The sequence below is a fragment of the Mus musculus genome, chromosome 9 (genome assembly GCF_000001635.26).
Source record: "Mus musculus strain C57BL/6J chromosome 9, GRCm38.p6 C57BL/6J".
In the NCBI taxonomy this organism is placed as follows: Eukaryota; Metazoa; Chordata; class Mammalia; order Rodentia; family Muridae; genus Mus; species Mus musculus.
This window is the reverse complement of record NC_000075.6, coordinates 10,788,033-10,809,352: the sequence shown is the minus strand read 5'-3', so window position 1 is coordinate 10,809,352 and position 21,320 is coordinate 10,788,033. Positions and strand designations below refer to the sequence as shown.

The 21,320-nt window shown below is 37.3% G+C and overlaps 1 protein-coding gene across 10 annotated transcripts in view; it reads left to right on the top strand.

The window, feature by feature from the left end:
- Positions 1-21,320, top strand: part of Cntn5 (contactin 5) — a 1,270,553-nt gene that overhangs the window by 95,423 nt on the left and 1,153,810 nt on the right. The window contains exon 1 of one of the 10 annotated variants that reach the window (XM_011242366.2): positions 17,665-17,747. The exons of the other annotated variants lie outside the window; for them this stretch is intronic. The gene's annotated coding sequence lies outside the window, so the exon portion shown is untranslated. Of the gene's footprint in view, positions 1-17,664; positions 17,748-21,320 lie in introns of those variants that run through there. 10 annotated transcript variants of the gene reach the window in all.

Below are 21,320 nucleotides of genomic sequence, written 5' to 3'. Positions count from 1 at the left end.
TTTTAAGTTTCAGAGCACAGAGCATTCTGTAAAGAACATAAGTTCTATATGTAGGAGGAAGTTGCTTTTCCACTGGCCATATTCATGTACTTATTACACTCTGATTAGCCACGTTTACAACATGCTACAATTTTAACCCTTTCTTTCTCACCTACCTACACAGAGTATCAACAAGAGTGTTTAATATTACACATTTGATCTTTCTGTACTGAGTTGCTAATTATAGTTTTTAGAAAATTGTTCCTTGAAACCAGTGGAAATAATTATTGATCCAAACCCCAAAAGTGCAGACATGACATCTAGCCTTGATAGCAGGTAACTAGCCATCAAAGATACAAAGACTAAGACAGTTACCTTGACTTGAGGGGAAATTATTTATTGTCTGTATCCATTCAAGACATCAGCATGCTGCCTTGGCTTGAATAATAATCCTCCTAAAACTGTTATCATACAGGGGACATTTAAAAAAAAGTACTCCCAGGGACTAAAAAGTGACAAAACAACTGATTATTAAAGAAGAGTTTTGATAAGTTGGGAAGCATTAAGCATCATATGTCATATGGCTGGAGAGTAAAGCAAGGATACTGTGGTAGGCACATGCATCATGGAGCACTTGATTATGGGAGATCTAACACTAGCTAGAAGACAAGAAAGCTTTAATGGAATACTGGTGGACAGGTTACCCCATCAGCCAGCTAACTACGTAGACATGGAAGTCACTATTTCTTTCTTACTGCACCGGACGATAGAGCAATCCCTGACTGCCATGTGCCATGAGTCACTCATATGTATCTGTTTGGTCTTAAGCAAGTTAATTAAATAAAAAATAAAGAGTGTGATTGTAAAAGGCTTAACTATTAAATGGAGAGAAATTTTAAAGTTAGATCACTGCAAGCAAAATAATATCACTGAGTATTCTTGTCATTTCCTCAGATACTAATTTCAGAGTTAAGATTTTCCTTCTCTCTAATACAAATATAAACTTTTGCATCCACATCTTTAATGATATTTCTCACACTGTTATCATCCAAGGATAATGAGTGACAGATTTCTTAACAAGAGTTCAAAACAGAAGTCATTACCTGGTGCTCAAAGGAGTGGGTGCTCATAATGTGAGTGCTTACTAGAGTGGGTGCTCTGAGGAGTGTGTGAAAACAGGAGTGTGTGTTCACAGGAGTGGGTGCTCACAGGAGTGGGTGCTCTGAGGAGTGTGTGGAAACAGGAGAGGGTGTTCACAGGAGTGGTTGCTCACAGGAATGGGTTCTCCCAACAGTATAGGTGCTCACAGGAATGAGTGAACACAGGAATAAATGTTCACGTGAGGCATTTTATAGGGGCAGGTGCAGATGGGTGCTCCTTGACCGTTGTTCATTTGTGCTGAAAGTCCCACATCCCTACTGTGAAGAAACAGACTAATACCACTCTTCTTAAATAGGAGTATAACCATCCACTTTGATCAAGTTGTTTATCATTTGTAGAAGTTCTCTGGTAGAATATTTGGGGTCGCTTATATATATATACTATCATATCATTTACAAATAGTGATATATTACCATGTGGGGATGTCTCGATCCCACTTGGGAGGGAGAAGAAAGTAATTACAGGAGGAGGGAGAGATGGAGGCACCTGGGTGGAAAAGGGGATAGGGAGGGGTAGAGGGGAATATGATCTGATATTGGGTCGGGGAACAGGCCTGAAGTCCTGAGATCCAGCAGAAAGAATGGTAACAGGAAACTTCAGGAGGCAGAAGTTGGTGGGGGGGGGGACCCTACAGAATGTACTAGAGACCTGAGATGCGGGAGACTCTCAGGACTCAAAGGGAGGGACCTTAGATGAAATGCACTACAGTGGGGAGAGTGAAGTTGTAGAGCCCACCTCCATCAAAAAGACAAGGTATCAAGTGATGGGTTCTTGGATTTGGTTTGCAAGGATTTATTGAGTATTTTTGCATCAATATTCACAATCAAAATTGGTCTGAATGTCTCTTCTTTGCTGTGCCCTTGTGTCGTTTAGGTGTCAGAGCAATTGTGGCTTCATAGAATGAATTAGATAGTGATCCTTCTGTGTCACATCAAGTGTGGGTTATCATCCCAAAGTCAAAAACTCTGACCAGTAATTCTTCCTGTCTGAAAGAAAGGCAGGAATAAAAATGGAGAAGAGCCTAAAGGAAAAGGAGGTCCAGCGACAGGCCCAAATTGGCATCCAGCTCAAGGGGAGGCCCCTAGGCCTGACACTATTACTGAAGCTATGATGTGCTCACAAAAATGGACCTATCATGCTTTCCCTCTGAAAGACCCAACAAGCAGCTGAAAGAGTCAGATACAGATATTTATACTCAATGAATGGACAGAATCCTCTGATCCCTGTAGTTGAATTAGGAAAAAGCTGGGAGAAGATGAGGAGGAGGGTGACCCCATAGAAAGACCAGCAGTCTCAATTGATCTGGACCCAGAGATACCTCAGACACTGGACCCCCAACTAATCAGCATACACCAGCTGATATGAGACCCCCAACACATATACATCAGAGGACTGCCAGGTTTTGACTCAGTCAGAGAAGGTGCACCTAACCCTCAATAGATTGGAGGCTCAGGGAGTCGGGAGGTCTGGTGGGGGGGCGGGGGTAGGTGAGGGTTGGGTGGGTATATCCTCATGGAGAAGGTGAGGGAGAAGGTATGGGATGTTAAAGAGTCAGAGGTGGACCGGGAGGGGGATAAAATCTGGACTGTAAAAAAAAATTAAGTAAATTAAAAAAAAAAAAATCTGGGCAGTGGTGGCACACGCCTTTAATCCCAGCACTTGGGAGACAGAGGCAGGCAAATTTCTGAGTTCAAGGCCAGCCTGGTCTACAGAGTGAATTCCAGGACAGTCAGGACTATACAGAGAAACTCTGTCTTGAAAAAACCAAAAAATAAAAATAAAATAAAATAAATAAAACACAATAATTAAAAATAGTAGCATAACCAAATAAAATTAATGCAGTCTGAAAGTGATGTTACCAAACCACCATAGCATACCTGTGACTGCAATATTCCAAATGCCTGTATATTCAAAACTATCTTATGCTTGATTAAGTCATTCTTTTAGGATCCTGTTATTTACAGACAAATATTCTGAGATCCTATCTTACTACATAGGGAGTTAAGTACCACTATAAGTGGTATAGAAGAGTTTGAATGTTGGAATGTTTCGAATATGAAAATGTCTTCTAAGATACTGTTGCTCATGTTACAGAAACTCTACCATCTCCAAACCTTTAAAATCCATTCTGAGTGTCACCCTGTTTGCTATCCTCTTGCCTCATTACCGTTGAAAACTGTATCCTCTTCCTTGTGTTTATTTGCTATGTCACCAGCACACTATTTGGAGAAAGCATGGTGAAAGCTGCCTCTCTCGCTAGCTCCACACTGTCTAGGCTTTCTTAATGTCATTTGCATTTTTCTAAAAGGCAGATGTTTCTGGCCCTGTGATATGCTGTGGCCCAGACAATCACAGCTATCTTGCTCTGCTTTAAGAAGTTTCTTTTCACATGTTTCTGATCAGCTGAGGTTTGTCCACACCCTGGCTGCCTGACAGCTGAGACTTCCCTACACCTCAGCTTCTGGTCACCTGAGGTTTCTGCACATCTCATAACTTATGCCAATAGGCCAGAGAAGTTTATTTGAGGTTTCCTGGAAACATTTCTTTTTACTGATGAAGGCAAACAACTTAGTACTGAGTGAACTTTGTTCTTAAAACCTGTTGCCTCCACTATGAAATGAGCTCTTGCAGCTGTAAGTGCCAACTTCCATCTTGGGACCACGAGGCAATAAACCCAAATAAGAAATGTCACCATTTCACTGGTGTAAAGTTTCTGGGTCATACTCAGTGAGTCAAAGCTTGAAAGAATGTTTTAGGATTTCAAGTATTGTGTTGAATAGTGCGTCTTATTTGATAACATTCTGAGAGTATACAGAGCAAATATTATTAGAGTTGCATTGGAGATTTTTTACTTTCTCTAATACGTGACTAATATTCACAGATGCTATTTAGGTACAAAGACTAAAACAATCAAAAACAGCTTTTTGTAGCTAGAGGTTTATGTAGTTACTTCAATACAGTTAACTGGATTCTTGTATTCATTGATGACATCTGTCTAGCAAGTAGTGGCTCAAGGTTTCTTTTTCCTTAACACTTTACCAATACATGATCAATTACTTTCACCAGAAAAGAAAGATGACTCATATAGTCGTACTTCTGTGGGAGTGATCCAAGTCCTATATCTGCCAATTTAAATCATTAAGTTTCTCTGTGATATTTGAAACAGAATGGAGTCATTGGTGTGAGTGGAGGAGGCTCCAACTACCTTTAATTGGACATGTGGCATTGTGTTATGAGGCTTCATAAAGTTGTCTTTCCTGAAAAGGTAATCATAACAAGTAGGGTGTCAACTGGACTTGGTTCTCCTCACCTGTGATCTTAGCTCACCAATGATTCAATGTCTTTTATATTGTAGTTTGTAGTGACTAAAAATTAATAAATTATATGGATTACTCTTGTCAAAATGTTTAATGGTAATTGTTTCTATATTAATTTTATTAATTTTCTTTTGAAAATTTGTTAATTATATATATATATATATATATATATATATGCATACACATAACCTTTTCTTTTTTCCAAATCGGAATTTTTATTTTATTAATTTATTTATATTATTAATTTGTTTACATTTCAAGTGTTATTCCCTTGCCTGGTTTCTCCCCCCTCCCAGAAACTCCTTATCACATCTTCCTTCCCTGTTTCTATGAGGGTGTTCTTCCACCCACCCACCTACTCCATCCTCCCTGCCCTCGATTCCCCTACACTGGGGCCTTCATATAATCAAGAACCTCTCCTCCCATTGATACTTGACAAGTCCATGCTCTGCTACATATGCAGCTGGAACCATGTGTACTCCTTGGTTGGTGGCTTAGTTCCTGGGAGCTATGGGGATCTGGTTGGTTGATATTCTTGTTCTTCCTATGAGGTTGCAAACCCCTTCAGCTCCTCCAGTCTTCTCTCTAACTCCTCCATGTGGGAACCTGCACTCAATGCAATGGTTGGCTGTGACCATCAGATTCTGTATTTGTAAGGCTCTGCCAGGGCCTCTCAGGAGACAGCTATATCAGGCTCCTTTCAGCAAGCATTTCTTAGTATCCATAATAGTGTCAGAGTTTGGTAACTGTATCTGGGATGAATCCCCAAGTAGGACAGTCTCTGGATGACCTTTCCTTCAGTCTCTGCTCTGCACTTTGTCTCCATATTTGTTCCCGGGAGCACTTTGCTCCACTTTCTAAAAAGGATTGAAATATCCATACTTTGGTCTTCCTTATTCTTGAGCTTCATGTGGTCTGTGAATTGTATCTTGGATATTCTGATCATTTGGGCTAATATCCACTTATTAGTGAGTGCATACCATGTGTGTTCTTTTACAATTGGGTTACCTTACTCATGATGGTATTTTCTAGTTCCATCCATTTGCCTTAGAATTTCATGAATTCATCATTTTAACAGCTGTATGGTACTCCATTGTGCAAATGTGCCACATTTTCTGTATCCATTCCTTTGTTTAAGGACATCTGGGTTATTTTCAGTTTCTGGCTATTATAAATAAGGCTGCTATGAACATAGTGGTGCATGTGTCCTTGTTATATATAAAGGACACTGTCAAGAGTACAAAACTGCAACCAAGAGACTGGGAAAAGATCTTTACCAATCCTACATCAGGTAGAGGGCTAATATCCAATACATAAAAAAACCTCAAGGAGTTAGACACCAAAGAACCAAATAACCCATTTAAAAATGGGGTAGTGAGCTAAACAGAGAATTCTCAACAGAGGAAATATGAAGGTCTGCAAAGCATCTAAAGAAACGTTCAACATACTTAGTCATCAGGGAAATACAAATCAAAACAACCTTGAGATTCCACCTCACACCAGTCAGAACTACTAAGATCAAACTCAGGTGACAGAAGATGTTGGAATGGATGTGGAGAGGAACACTCTTCCATTGTTGGCAGGATTGCAAGCTGGTACGAACATACTGGAAATCCAAAATGTGTACATTGTACTACCTGAGGACCCAGCTATACCACTCCTGGGCATGTACCCAAAAGAGTCTCCAACATATAACAAGATTACATGTTCCACTATGTTCATAGTCTTTTCTTATATATTACACCCAATAACAGTTTCTCCTCCCTTTACTCCTTCCACTCCCACCCCTCCCACCTCCCTCCACTTTTACTTTTCACTGAAATGTGACATCACAGACCATGTGATTCACTTGGAGGAAATTACAAAGATTTTAAAGTTTTTTTAAAATTTTTTATTAGGTATTTTCCTCATTTACATTTTCAATGCTATCCCAAAAGTCCCCCATACCCTCCCCACCCGACTCCCCTACCCACCACTCCCCTACCCACCACTCCCACTTCCTGGTATTCCCCTGTACTGAGGCATATAAAGTTTGCAAGTCAAGTGGGCCTCTTTTTCCACTGATGGCCGGCTAGGCCATCTTCTGATACATATGCAGCTAGAGACACGAGCTCCAGGGGATACTGGTTAGTTCATATTGTTGTTCCACCTATAGGGTTGCAGATCCCTTAAGCTCCTTGGATACTTTCTCTAGCTCCTCCACTGGGGGCCCTGTATCCATCCAATAGCTGTCTGTGAGCATCCACTTCTGTGTTTGCTAGGCCTCGGCATAGTCTCACAAGAGACAGCTATATCAGGGTCTTTTCAGCAAAATCTTGCTAGTGTATGCAATGGTGTCTGCGTTTGGTGGCTGATTATGGGATAGATCCCCGAATATGGTAGTCTCTAGATGGTCCAACCTTTTGTCTCAGCTCCAAACTTTGTCTCTGTAACTCCTTTCTTGGGTGTTTTGTTCCCAATTCTAAGAAGGGGCAAAGTGTCCACACTTTGATCTTCGTTCTTCTTGAGTTTCATTTGCTTTGTATATTGTATCTTGGGTATTCTAAGTTTCTGGGCTAATATCCACTTATCAGTGAGTACATATCATGTGAGTTCTTTTGTGATTGGGTTACCTTACTCAGGATGATGCCCTCCAGGTCAATCCATTTGCCTAGAAATTTCATAAATTCATTCCTTTTAATAGCTGAGTAGTACTCCATTGTGTAAATGTACCACATTTTCTGTATCAATTCCTCTGTTGAAGGGCATCTGGGTTCTTTACAGCTTCTGCCTATTATAAATAAGGCTGATATGAACATAGTGGAGCATGTGTCTTTCTTACCAGTTGGAAGATCTTCTGGATATATGCCCAGGAGAAAGAACTGAAGAAGGTGGACTCCAGAAAATCAGATATCCCCATTAAAAATGGGGCTCAGATCTAAACAAAGAATTCTCACCTGAGGAATACCGAATGGCTGAGAAGCACCTGAAAAAATGTTCAGCATCCTTAATCATCAGGGAAATGCAAATCAAAACAGCCCTGAGATTCCATCTCACACCAGTCAGAATGGGTAAGATCAAAAATTCACGTGACAGCAGATGCTGGCAAGGATGTGGAGAAAGTGGAACACTCCTCCATTGCTGGTGGTATTGCAAGCTTGTACAACCACTCTGGAATTCAGTCTGGTGGTTCCTCAGAAAATTGGACATTGTACTACAGGAGGATCCTGCAATACCTCTCCTGGGCATATATCCAGAAGATTTTAAAGTTTTTAAACTGTTTATTTGGCTTGATTTTGGTCTTAGTAACAGTATTAGATTTGTTCATTAAAATCATATTCTTATCATATTCATTGAAATATTCAAACTCTCTTTCTAGTTATTTTAAATAAATTGTATTTAATAATTTTTAAATTTTCTGATTGTCAGTCAAAGTTTAATTAATTACCAGAATCTTTGGCCCCCTTAAGATTATAGATATTTAATAACATTATTGTCTGTGCTCTAATGTATTTGTTAATATATTTCTTCATGCAAAGATTATCTATATATCTCTCTTTTGATGAAAAATATTGAGTAATCTTTGGAATATTTTGATATTAGCTAGAAGTTAGTAAAATGTTTAGACTTTAGTGCTGTGCATTGACACTAGGAGAGAGGATGTGCCATTCAAAAGTATATATATTAGTTTATAGCCTGGTTTAGATAGAGCACTGGACTTTAACCTACTTTGTTCTCTACAGAGGTACTTTCCTGTTTGTATGAGAAGTGATTCAGTGTTAGAAAAGCTTCCATGTGAAGGTGACATCAGGACAAATTTGTAAAATAAGGTGTAAATCAGCTTATTGTATTTTCCTATGTTCTTATATAACAAGTTAGGTCATTTTCTAAAATTCAGTTCACTTTTCAGAAATATATACAATATGAAATTGTTTTAAACTTAAGATACAGTAGCACTTTTAAAAATAGTCTTTTCAGAAGTATATGTGGCCCAATTTAAAGAGTAAACAGGACAACACTATTCTGAAATTAAGAATAAAGTATAATATGGGTTAGCATTAATTTAATTGGTATTCATTTATAAACTCCTCCAACTTATGTTTTGTGAGTATTTAGGTAATACAATCCTTGTCTTCAGAGGGAATATTTACTGTTATCCTTGCTTCCATTAGGAGTGGAATTGTTTAAGGAAACAAAATTCTAACCTCATGATTAGTATGTATTCAGTAGGTGTGAACTGCTAGAATATTCTCCCTGAAGATTTCTCAAATAAAAATATAGAATAACAAATGCAAATCAGATAATCATCTTTAATATAAAACATTAATTTTATGTTGACATTAAAGAACATACATGAAATGTCTTCCTTATTTTGAAAAACTTCCAGAGGCTCCATAACATTAATAAACTGAACATGGTTCAGTTTTTCGATATTTCTTTTCATAGTTGATGAGTAATGCATTGACAAAATTCTTTAAAGGATCTCATTTACATTAATGGTTTAATGAATGTGTTTTGGGTACTAGATTAAAATTTATTGCAGCACGCCAATTAGCATTTATTTACCAATCAGTGGTTAATGGGGTTGTAAATCTGATAGTTGTGATTGTTTCCCATCTTGTTAAGACATTCATAAGGATTTGGGAAATGCAATTGAAAGTTAAGCTCCTTTGTTAATGGAGGCTATCATTCTAAAAGCAATAAACCATTCATTAAATAAACGATATTTCAGAAACAATTTAATACATCCTAATTACTAACCATCACTAAATATTGAGAATATTTGGTGGAACATATACAACATCACACACCCTTTGTAAAATATTATTTAGCATAGTTACACTTGGATAATTATTGGTTGATTTTACATTGGAGTCTAGTTACTAGTTGTTATATACTTTAGAAAAGGGAATACCTTTGTTAAAATTACATTTCCTTCAGGGGTATTGAGGGATAAAGGAGAGAACTTAACTTCATTTTTTATTAGATATTTCTTTATATTACATTTCAAATGTTATCCCCTTTCCTGGTTTCCTCTCCAAAAGGCCCATCCCATACCCTCTCCCTTTGCTTACCAACCTACCCATTCTCTCTTCCTTAATTGCTGTGCATAAATCAAAATGGGTCTATTTTCAACAATAAGAAGTGTTACAGATTCAATGAGTTTCCCAGGTTACATGGCCTTGGGGAAACATAGGGTTTTTACATTTCTTGAGCTTATTCAATGATTCATGACTCAGTTTACTTCTGGTCTCAAGTTAGGGTAAAAGAGTTCACACAGCCTTCTGATCAAAGGCACTGCTCTTCTTTGGAATCTCAAACACACCCAGCTTCACATCCTGTTGCCCTGACACTGGTACATGCTGTCCCCGAAGATATTGGCAAAAATATAGGTAGGATTTTGAAAACTGGCTTAAACCCATCACCTGGGTGGAGCAGTATTGAGAAATATTTCTGAATAATATGTGTCCCTCTACATTAATAGAATGGACATAAGACCTTTCCTTAGAATCCAAACCTCAGAAAGAGGTTTAGATGTTCAGCAATACATACCAGAAGGAGTGTGTAGTAGACACAATTGTTCCTAGACTTTCTTTGGCTTATAAATTGTCGCTTAATGCTTTTGTGACACCATAAAATTGATGAAATAGCATTCATTTGCCATAAAAATCATATAATTGAAATAATTTTCTCTTTTTCCTTATATTGTCAGCAGAGTTATGTGCTTAACCCAGATTTTTTCCTTTGATTTGATTTCATAAATTTTCATTGAAAAAACCCTATAAGAAACAGATTTTGAGAACACCTTTCCATGTGCCATAGGTGTTTATGAAGACACTAGTGACTGCATTTTTCTTTTTTTATTGGTTATTTTTATTTACATTTCAAATGTTAGCCCCTTTCCAGTTCCCCTCCAAAAGATCCCTATCCCCTCCCCCCTGTCCCTGCCTCTATGAAAGTGCTCCCCCATACACCCACTCCTACCTCAGCATCCGAGCGTTCCCGAACTCTGGGCCATTGAGCCTCCACTGGCCCAAGGGGCTCCCCTTCCATTGATGCCAGGTAAGGCAATCTTCTGCTATATATGCAGCTGCATTTTTATAACTTGAACTGCACACTTTCATAGCATATTAATTGTTTACAAAGCTTGGCCAAAGCCATTGGTTTCCTTTGTCATAAGTAGAAGTATATGGCAGGTATGTGGCTCTTGTTTTCAATGTCTGGACTTGACAATGACATTTAAGCATGAACCATTATTGCTAAACAGAAATTAAAGCCTGCATAGCATATTCTACTTTTAACTCACTCTTAGCTTTTTCTTGATTTATATTCTCTGTGTTTCTGCGACTTCTAAAATACTTTATCAAATTTGATAAATGGGCTTATAATTATACTTTGTAATTTATATGGACAACTTGGTATATCCTAGAGCTTTATGCAAAAGCCAGAGTCACTGAAACATTAGCTCTTCTTGCTGGTGGGTGTTATGAGCAGGATCTATCTCTTGCTGGTGGGTGTTATGAGCAGGATCTATCTCTTTGAGGTAGTTAAGGTGATTTGTTCTAGAATTCTAAATAGAAATATAGGCTACATAGCTCATTAAAAATAAGTATTTGAGATACTTTAGAGATACAGTGCTGGCATGCAGCATGATCATACAAATCCATATACTGGCATATAATTCTGCAGGTATCATATAAATGATGCAGTTAAATATTTCTAATACAAATCTTCATAAAATGGGTTAGTTCTGTGCTTTATAGTGACTCTGGTGAGTTTAATCATGATTTGCATTGTGTGGGTGACAGCTATAGGATAATGACCCATGAATTTATCAGTTTTAGGGTTAATACAGGTTCTATCGGAACTTTATAATTGTCTAAGATCCAACATAGTTTCATTCCAATTCTTTCCTGTCCCTAGTCTCAGAACTTATTGTGATCCAGAAAACCTGAGACAATGTTTGCATTTCAGCAGTTATATGTGGCATCTTCAAAATGAATGTTTAAACTCTAAAGCTGGTGGGGTGGATGCAAGAAAAAGTGTCTGCTAACAAACTTGATGACCTGAGTTCATCCCCCTACACCCACATGTGAAAAGGAAAAGTAACACTTTGAATTGTCCTCTGACCATTCAAAGGCCATGGCACATGATATGCCACACAAATATGCACATGCACATACTCAACAAATTTAAAATCTAATTTAGAAACTTAGAATCATCAACAAGCTTATTTTAAAATAAAAATCTTATTATGAGTGTATTTATTTTGATTTTAAAGATAACAGCCCTGAATAGATATTTAGTCTAAATCATAACTACACATCACAGGGCAGTGACAAGAAAATAACGTATTTTTATGTAATACCATAAACTATATAGAATAAGACTGACAGTAAACAAATGGAATGACAAACCTGAATAACAGATGGTAAAGTCTACTTAATGCTTAAGGGATAGCAAGCCATTACTAGATGAGGAACACACTGAAAATGGTCTCTGGTGAATCTGGTGAATCTGAAAGTTTGTCCTTGTGAACACAGTACTTGAATGCCAATGAACAGCCATGGCATCAATTCTTTTGTGAGCGTCTGAGCTTTTGGCCCCTGCTGAAGTGAAGGAAGCTCTTTTATTTGTTTCTGGCATGCAACATGGGTTCCCTGGACAACTGACTACCCAATTTGAAAGAGCTTTGCCCAAAATACATTCATAATTCAGAACTTTGTTTTATTTTTTGAGTCTAATATCTAAACAATGGAGACTCTCAGGTTTTACACACAATCATGGTTATCAATACTGGATTCCATAGCACATGCATCTGATCAGTGTTTGGGAATGACTTGTTTGACGAAGACTGTGCTCGACTCAATACTTCTATATTGACTATTCACACGATGACATGGGAGTTCCTGTAGTACCTGAACTCTGGTTTAGCCATAGAGAAAGAGAGCAAATGTAAATACAATGTAGAAGTTAATAAGGTATATATATATATATATATATATATATATATATATATATACATATACATATACATATATATATATACAGGCATATACTTTGTGAATACATGTGTGCATTTAGTGAACACGAATGTGTGTGGTTCCAAAAATGTATATATGAAATTATTTAAAACAGCCCAATATTAAATATAAGAGAAACAAAGCAAATGTATCAGAGCCTTTAAATTTTTGTTGAAAAATATAACATTCTAGATATGGACATTGCAATCAACTAACTATTTTACAAATGCTGCAGTGAAGTAATTTTATAATTTTTTAACAATATAAACTGCATAACATTAAAATTTAGTACTCAAAGTACTTTTTATATTTACAAAAACCAGAATTTCTTCTTGTATGATATAATCGCAAATATTTATATATTTCTGATGTTTACATTGCATACTAATCATGTACATGTATAATTATGCAACACACATAATGCACTTAAAGACAGAAATGCTGTCTGTCTCAAGTGCTGGCTGGAATGGACACTGTGATCACTCTGTGCTCCAGACACAGAAGAGAAAAATAAGGAGAGAAGAGTTTCCCAGGCTGGAGGTTGAAGGATGAGAAGACCACTGCAGTAGAAGAGAGGATATTCCTGGTTTTGTCCTAATGTGTGGAATTGATACAAATGTGGCTCTAAACCATTGAAGAGCAGGGAGAGCAGAGAAGACACTGTGAACTTGGGAAGAGGGGCACATGCTTCCTTCACTTCCATATTCCCATCCCTAGCATAAGGGTAGTACAGGGCAAGCTTAGTAAAGAAATGGCTGAAAAGCTTGTATAAGGTCAGATAGGGAAGAGCTGAGGTTGAAGGCCTGCCCTGCTTGTATTCCAGAAATATGCAGAAGTTATAGTCTCACATTCATCTTAAAATGAATTCAGTTTTTAAAATGATGCATGTTGGAACTCAGGTGGGCCATTGTGCATTTTTTAGGAGGAACAGTCAAACCAATAATCAAAGAGAGGAACCGGGAATAGTAGTGAGAATCACACCTCTGAGAAGTGGAAAGCATCAAGTCAAAAATTGAAGGATTAGCTATTTGAGCTGCTTCAGTGGCTTAAAGAGTGAAGTGGGTGACATTTGAAAGAGGTTCTGACTTCTCCACAAAAGCAACAAGCCTATCAAAGGCATAAAACCTGGACTGTGCAGGAACATAAACAGTGAGGCTAAATAACCTAGACTGGTACACCCAAACCTGAACACCTCAACAGTTCTCCTTTATATCTAACACTTCACCCCATTTACCAGAAATTTTGGGTTATTGAAGTGAAGACCTTTAATTAACACAAGAACATTTTGGCAGGTAGATGAGATCTTGGCTTTGTAACTCTAAGATGTATGACACTGGATATATCTCATTTTCCTGCAGGGCTATAGCTTCACAGTGTACAAGTCAGTTGTTTTAAATGATCTGTAAGATTGCTTCTTTTCATTTTTATAGCTCTGATTTGGAAATAGTGGATTCTCAATACTACAAAGGCTGTAATGAACCTCTTTATTGAGAGAAGTTGAGACAGAGGAAAAGATATCATTAAAAAGTATGTAATTCTAGGCTGCAGAAGAGAACAGGGCTTTTCTTGTTTTCTATTACAGGTGATTTATGAGGCATTAACTCGGGCTGAGAAGATGTGCATTCAATTTTATTTTGCTCCTTAATCTAAAGAGGGCTGCAGGCTCCTGGCAGCTGCTACCATAGTATTTTATAGGTGCACACAGACGATTCAACTTCTTTAAAAATCCTCTTTGCTCAGTACTAATAGTCAGTGATCATGTCTTAGTGATAGAACTATGCAGAAGTAGCATCAGGTTACTGTCTGGCATTAAAAGATGTTATAAACTCAAATATAGAAACATAAATGAACAGTAAAACTTTAACAATAGAGAAATAGAGCCCAAAAAGGGAAGTTAGAATTCTGTGATTCTCATTTATTCTGTATCATGGCACCTGAGTGTTTCAGGTGCTTCCTACCACACTTGTAATCCATAATTTTCAAATTGATTTTTGAAATTATTTGATTTTTAGTTACATTTAGAATTCACTCTTTTTAAAATTTTTTATTTATTTATTTATTTATTTATTTATTTATTTATTTTATTAGATGTTTTCTTTATATACATTTCAAATGCTATCCCGAAAGTTACCTATACCCTCCCCCCGCCCTGCTCCCCTACCCACCCATTCTTGCTTCTTGGCCCTGGCATTCCCCTGTACTGGGGCATATAAAGTTTGCAAGACCTAGGGACCTCTCTTCACAGTGATGGCCCACTAGCCCATCTTCTGCTACATATGCAGCTCTAGGGGTTACTACTTAGTTCATATTGTTGTTCCACCTATAGGGTTGCAGACACCTTCAGCTCCTTGGGTGCTTTCTCTAGCTTCTCCCTTGGGGGCCCTGTGTTCCATCTTATAGATGACTGTTAGCATTCACTTCTGTATTTGCCAGGCAGTGGCATAGCCTCACACAAGACAGCTATATCAAGGTCCCTTCTGCAAAATCTTGCTGGCATATGCAATAGTGTCTGGGTTTGGACGCTGATTATGGGATGGATCCCCGGGTGGGGTAGTCTCTGGATAGTCCATTCTTTCATCTTACCTCCAAACTTTGTCTCTGTAATTACTTTCATGGGTATTTTGTTCCCTATTCTAAGGAGGAATGAAGTATCCACCCATTGGTCTTCCTTCGTGATTTTCTTGTGTTTTGCAAATTATATCTTGGGTGTTCTATGTTTCTGGGCTAATATCCACTTATCAGTGAGTGCATATCTAATGACTTCTTTTGTGATTTGGTTACCTCACTAAGAATGATATCTTCCAGATACATCCATTTGTCCACGAATTTCATAAATCCATTGTTTTTAATAGCTGAGTAGTACTCCATTGTGTAAATGCACCATGTTTTCTGTATCCATTCTTCTTTGAGGGACATCTGGTTTCTTTCTAGCTTCTGGCTATTATAAATAAGGCTGCTATGAACATAGTGGAGCATGTATTCTTATTACCAGTTGGAACTTCTTCTGGGTATATGCTCAGGAGAGGTATTGCTGGATCTTCCAGTAGTATTATGTCTAATTATCTGAGGAACCTCCAGACTGATTTCCAGAGTGGTTGTACAAGCAGTGGAGGAGTGTTCCTCTTTCTCCACATCCTCGCCAGCATCTGCTGTCACCTGAATTTTTGATCTTAGCCAATCTGACTGTTGTGAGGTGGAATCTCAGGGTTGTTTTGATTTGCATTTCCCTGATGATTAAGCATGTTGAACATTTTTTCGGTGCTTCTCAGCCATTTGGTATTCCTCAGCTGAGAATTCTTTGTTTATCTCTGTATCACATTTTTTAATGGGGTTATTTGAATTTCTGGAGTCCAGCTTCTTGAGCTCTTTGTATATATTGGATATTAGTCCCCTATCAGATTTAGGATTGGTAAAAATCCTTTCCCAATCTGTTGGTGGCCTTTTTGTCTTATTGACCATGTCTTTTGCCTTACAGAAGCTTTGCAATTTTATGAGTTTCCATTTGTCAATTCTTGATCTTACAACACAAGTCATTGCTGTTCTGTTTAGGAATTTTTCCCCTGTGCCCATATCTTCAAGGCTTTTTCATACTTTCTCTTCTATTAATTTCAGTGTCTCTGGTCTTATGTGGAGGTCTTTGATCCACTTAGACTTGAGCTTTGTACAAGGAGATAAGAATGGATCATATAATTCACTCTTTTATGTTTGCATCTTTATCCTTAAAATTTATTTCATAGATACTTACCTAAAATTAATGTCATGGATGACCAGCAAACTAATAACAAAAGACAATTATTTTAATAATATGATTACACTGAGAACTGTCTAAGTACACTAGGGTGTTATCTTAAAGAAATGAATATTTCTTGCCTGATTTTATTTTTGCAAAAAGCATATATACTAAATCCTTAGTTTTTTACTAGTTAATTTACTTTACATCCTGATCACAGCTACCCCCTCCTCCCAGTCCCTGTCTCTAACTTCACCTCCCCCACACCCCCTTTTCATTTCTCCTCAAAGAAATGGAGGCCTCCCATGGTTATCAAACCTCTTGGCCTATCAAGTTTCAGTAGGACTAGCCAGATCCAATTCATTTCCAATTGAAGCTAGACAAGGCAGCCCAGCTGTGGTAAGGAATCCAAAAGCAGGCAACAAAGGCAGAGGCAGGCCTGCTGTTAGCAGTCCCACATGAACACCAGGCTGTATATCTGTTACATATGTGTAGAAGGCCTAGTTCCATCCCAAGTGAATGGTTCAGTCTCCCTGAGCCTCTTTGAGCCCAGAATAGATGATTCTGTAGGCTTTCTTTTGTCCTTGACGTTTCTGGCTCCTTCAACAAGATTCCTCAAACTCCATGCCTGTGGGTCTTCTGCATGTTTCCATGAGCTGCTCTGTGAAGCCACTAAGAAGGAAGTCACATTAGGCTTTTGTCTTCAAGTATCGGAGAATATCATTAACAGTGTCAGAAATGAGCTCTGTCTCATAGCATAAGTCTCAAGTTGGACCAGTCATTTATTGGCCATTTCCTCAATTTCTCTTGCAACTTTATGCCTGCACATTTTGTAAACAGAACAAATTGTGGCTGGGTAGGTGTCCTCACTCCTCCATTGGAAGTCTGGCCTACTCATATGGGGTGACCATTTAAAGTTTCATATTAGCTGTTGCTAGGATATGGAGCTAGAGTCACCCTCAGAAATTCCTGGGAGTTTCCATTTTCCTAGGTTTCTAAATCATCCTGAATTCCAGTTCTCTCTCTCTCTCTCTCTCTCTCTCTCTCTCTCTCTCTCTCTCTCTCTCTCTCTCTCCCTCTCCCTTCACCCTCCCCCTCCCCCCTCTCTCTCTCCCTCTCTCTCTCCTTCCTTGCACATGACCCATCCTGAACCCCTCCCCAACCTTTATCCCTCCCTATCTACTCCTGAGCTCTATTTTATTTTCCCCTTTTCAGTGAGATTTAGTAAGCTCCCTTGTTACTCACCTTCTTGGGGACTGTAGATTATAACATGTTTATCCATTATTTTGTGGTTAATATTCACTTATATGTGAGTACATTATATGAGTGTCTTTCTGGGTCTGGGTTACTTCACTCAGGATGGTATTTTTTTAATTTAATCCATTTGCTTGCAAATTTCATGATGTCCTTGTTTTTAACAACTAAGTGGTATTCCATTGTGTGTATATGCCACATTTTCTTTATCCATTTTTCAGTTGAGGGACATCTGGATTGTTTCCAAGTTCTGGCTACTATGAATAAAGCTGTTATGGACATAGCTGAGAGAGTGTTCTTGAGGTATGGTGGAGCATGTCTTTCGTTGGATCATTAAATTCTCTTACCTTCCTTTCTTGTCACTAAGAGCACTGCAAAGTTTACCATTTTAATTAAACTGTCTCATCAAGAAGTACCTATTTTGTCTTCAAATTTGACATTTATACTTTGTGAAGTAAATTTGAGTATGTTCATGTTGAGTATCAAATTCCAACAAGGTATTTAGACCAAATACATATATTAAATTATAGTATTATTTCCTATTTAACCATTCCTTCTGGAGATTATATCTAGGATTTCTATAGTCCTAAAGAAAAAAACCCTTTGTATTAAGGCAATGAGCATGTCCTTATAAGAATCATGCTTTATGGTTCTAAGTTTGTTTTTCTTTTAAATATTATTTGTCAGTATTAAGGAGTAGTAATTAAAATACTGCCATTTTTGGATATGTTATATTCTTTGACTGTGCTGTGAATATTTTTATTAAAGATTTACTTAGTTTGTTTATGCTTGTGAATGTTTTGCCCTTGGATCTGATGACCATAGAGAGCATAAGAAGGTGCTGCATCACCTAAAGATGGAGTTACATTTGGTTGTCAACCACTATGGGTGTGGTTGAAATCAATGTAAGTTTCAATTAAAGTGAGCCATTGCATGTTTTGAATAATATTTTTTGTACATTCCCCATTTTAGCTACTCTCTTGACTCTTTCTTAACAAAATCACATTAAGATTGCAGTATACCACTGGCATTGTGTCAACACACCCAAAGTAGAAAACTGGCCAACCACAACCACCATCAACTTCCAAGTCCTAACATAGTCAATGTCCCTGGAAGCCCAAGAGATATGAGCAGCAATGTTAAAATTCTGGAAAGACATCCACAAATAAAGTCAGATTAGGAAGAATTTATTTAAAACCCACCCCTTTCACTTCCAGATGGTAAATCCCATAGCAATCAGAGTTTTCCAGATATCAAGCCCTAACTGAAGATAAACTAAGCAGATGGTAGTCATGGTGGGAAACTTTCAGACAAAATTTAAGACAGATGGCTAAGAAAACTCAACAAGTTTCAAAAACATGAGAAATAGATGAATATTCTAACAGAAATTTAGCAAAGATGGGAAGTAATATTTAAAAACTCACACAATGCAAATAACAATATCATGATTGACCAAGTTTAAGAAACATTAATAGAATCAAGCAGAAGACATTTAAACTATATGAATGATCTCTGAAACTATCATTTTTAGAAAGTATTTGAAATACACACATGAAAATGAAAAGACATAAGAGAGATTTGGATAGTATCAACAACAAATGTTCAGGTGGCTAGAGAAGTTTTCAAACATAGAGAAGGACAAAAATATTTAATGACAGAAAGGTCCACAGTCAGACTTAACAAAATCTACTCAGTAGCTTCTTAAAATCAGGCTTTCAAGGGAGAACAATAAAGAGGCAAAGTTTCACAGCTGCAAGGGAAAAATAATAAATAACACATAGATATGGCCCAACTCATCTGAGAAAAAAATCTCAGAAAAAAAATCTTTCTGTGAGAGAGATGTAAGGCTTCTTTACTAAAGAAAAAAATAAATCTGCCAGTCAGGAATACACCACCCAGCAAAATTACTCTTCTGAAAAATAGAGGTGAAGACATTCTCAGACAAAGACAGAGAAATTATATCCACTAGATTTGTTCTAAAACAAACAATAAAGGCACTTCTTCAAAGTGAAAGACATAATGATGAGAATAATTGAAGAGTGAGGAGAAATACTCACTGGTAAGACAAGCAGTCATTTCCAGAATGCTCCAGCATTGAAAGGTTGTGTGGTCATTCATATCATTAGTGTGGATATTAAAAACTATCAACTCAGAAGTTTACACTAGTGAGTTATGTAATAGGCAGTAAAGAAATGCATAAAGTGTGATGGCAAAAAAAAAAAATCAACCTGTATAGAGGAATGAAAAACAAATGTGGAGTTTTGTTTGCCAATGTCCCTTTATTTGGTTTTGATCAGGTGTTGTCATTGACATTAATCTGCCATCTCTTCTAATGACTGCATTAGAATCTCTGGATAGGTTTAAGCGGTTCAAACTTCAGGGCTTACTCTAAAGAGTATCAAGAAACAAACGTTAATAGCAGTAAGGATCAATCACTCTGTCTTCTCATCACTTCTCTATGTCTCTAGTCCTGTCTGTCTATATATGCATGTGTATATTTATATACATATATTTATAAGGTTCTAATATCATGTATTTTGATATAAGGATTCCTGTATGGTGTCCTTGGTTGCAAGCATGACATTTTCTCATCCCTCTATGTTGATTCATTTTCTTCCCACATGACCTGAATTTCATTTTCTCATTGCCTTGTGAACACAATCTATGGGCATTCATAAAATATACATATAATCTATGTAACCACCCAAATTCTTTCTTTTCTTTATCAACAGCATTCCACATATCCGTAATCAAGCCCTAGTCATTCAAAGACCAGTTAATTGTCAAAAAAGAAAAAAAAAAAGGAAAAGGAAAAAAAGAAGAAAAAGAAAACCATTGTGTAATTGTTCAATTACATTACAAATATAAAATACTGTGATGGGGATGATTTAATATTCAGATACTTGGCAAATTCATTTCATTAGCATTTATGCATTAGTAACTTTAATTTCCACTATATATGAAATTATATATTTAATTAGCTCATCAATTCCAGCCATTGCATAATTCCCTGCCTGTTATATTTTGTTATAATAACATCATTGTGTTATGCCTGATGTCAATGTGGAAATTAAAATTTCTTATTAGAAACAGTTATTAGATCAAATATATGTAAATCTAAGCTTATAATAATGACAAACATTATGCTCTTGTAGCACACTACAGTGTAAGGACCACTATTAAATATAGTGATACTCTTGGTAAGAGAAAGAACAACATGATTTGCTGAAGAGAGTGAGGCAGAGAAAACAGAAGGAATAGTGAATGGTCAGACATTCATGACTGAGCCTGCAGAGAGTCCACAAGCACACCAGTTCTTCTAGCATGCTTTAGAATTTACTGGTGGAAGAACATAGGAAGTGTTTGGTTTCTTTGGGGAAACCCATTGGAAAATAGGTGGGACCTGGTATAGAAACAGGCCATAGGTGAGTCCCAGATGCTGCTGCAGCAGCTCAGACCACAGGCCACAAGGAAGACTGATAGGAAGTTCTAGTTTCTTTCTTGTAAAAGTGAGTTCCAGGACAGCCAGGGTTACACAGAGAAACCGTCTCGAAAAAACAAAACACAAAAAAACCAAAAAACAAACAAACAAAAAAAAAGAGCTGCAAGCCCCCATCCCCTCGGCTTCACACAGAATGACGAACAAACTAAAACATTTTTACAGGAGCCCAATTTAGTTTTAGAAACAGAACTGAGGGCTCTTTCTTAACAATTCCAAATATATCAGGGAAAGATGATGAGACTGGCAACCTGAAGCTAATCCATGAGGGAGGATTGATCTAAATAGCATGTGCAAACTGTGGAAATTATTGGAAGATTTACGAAGTTTTGCCAACTTGGTTTCAATGACAATCCACAGTAAACTCTGCATCATTC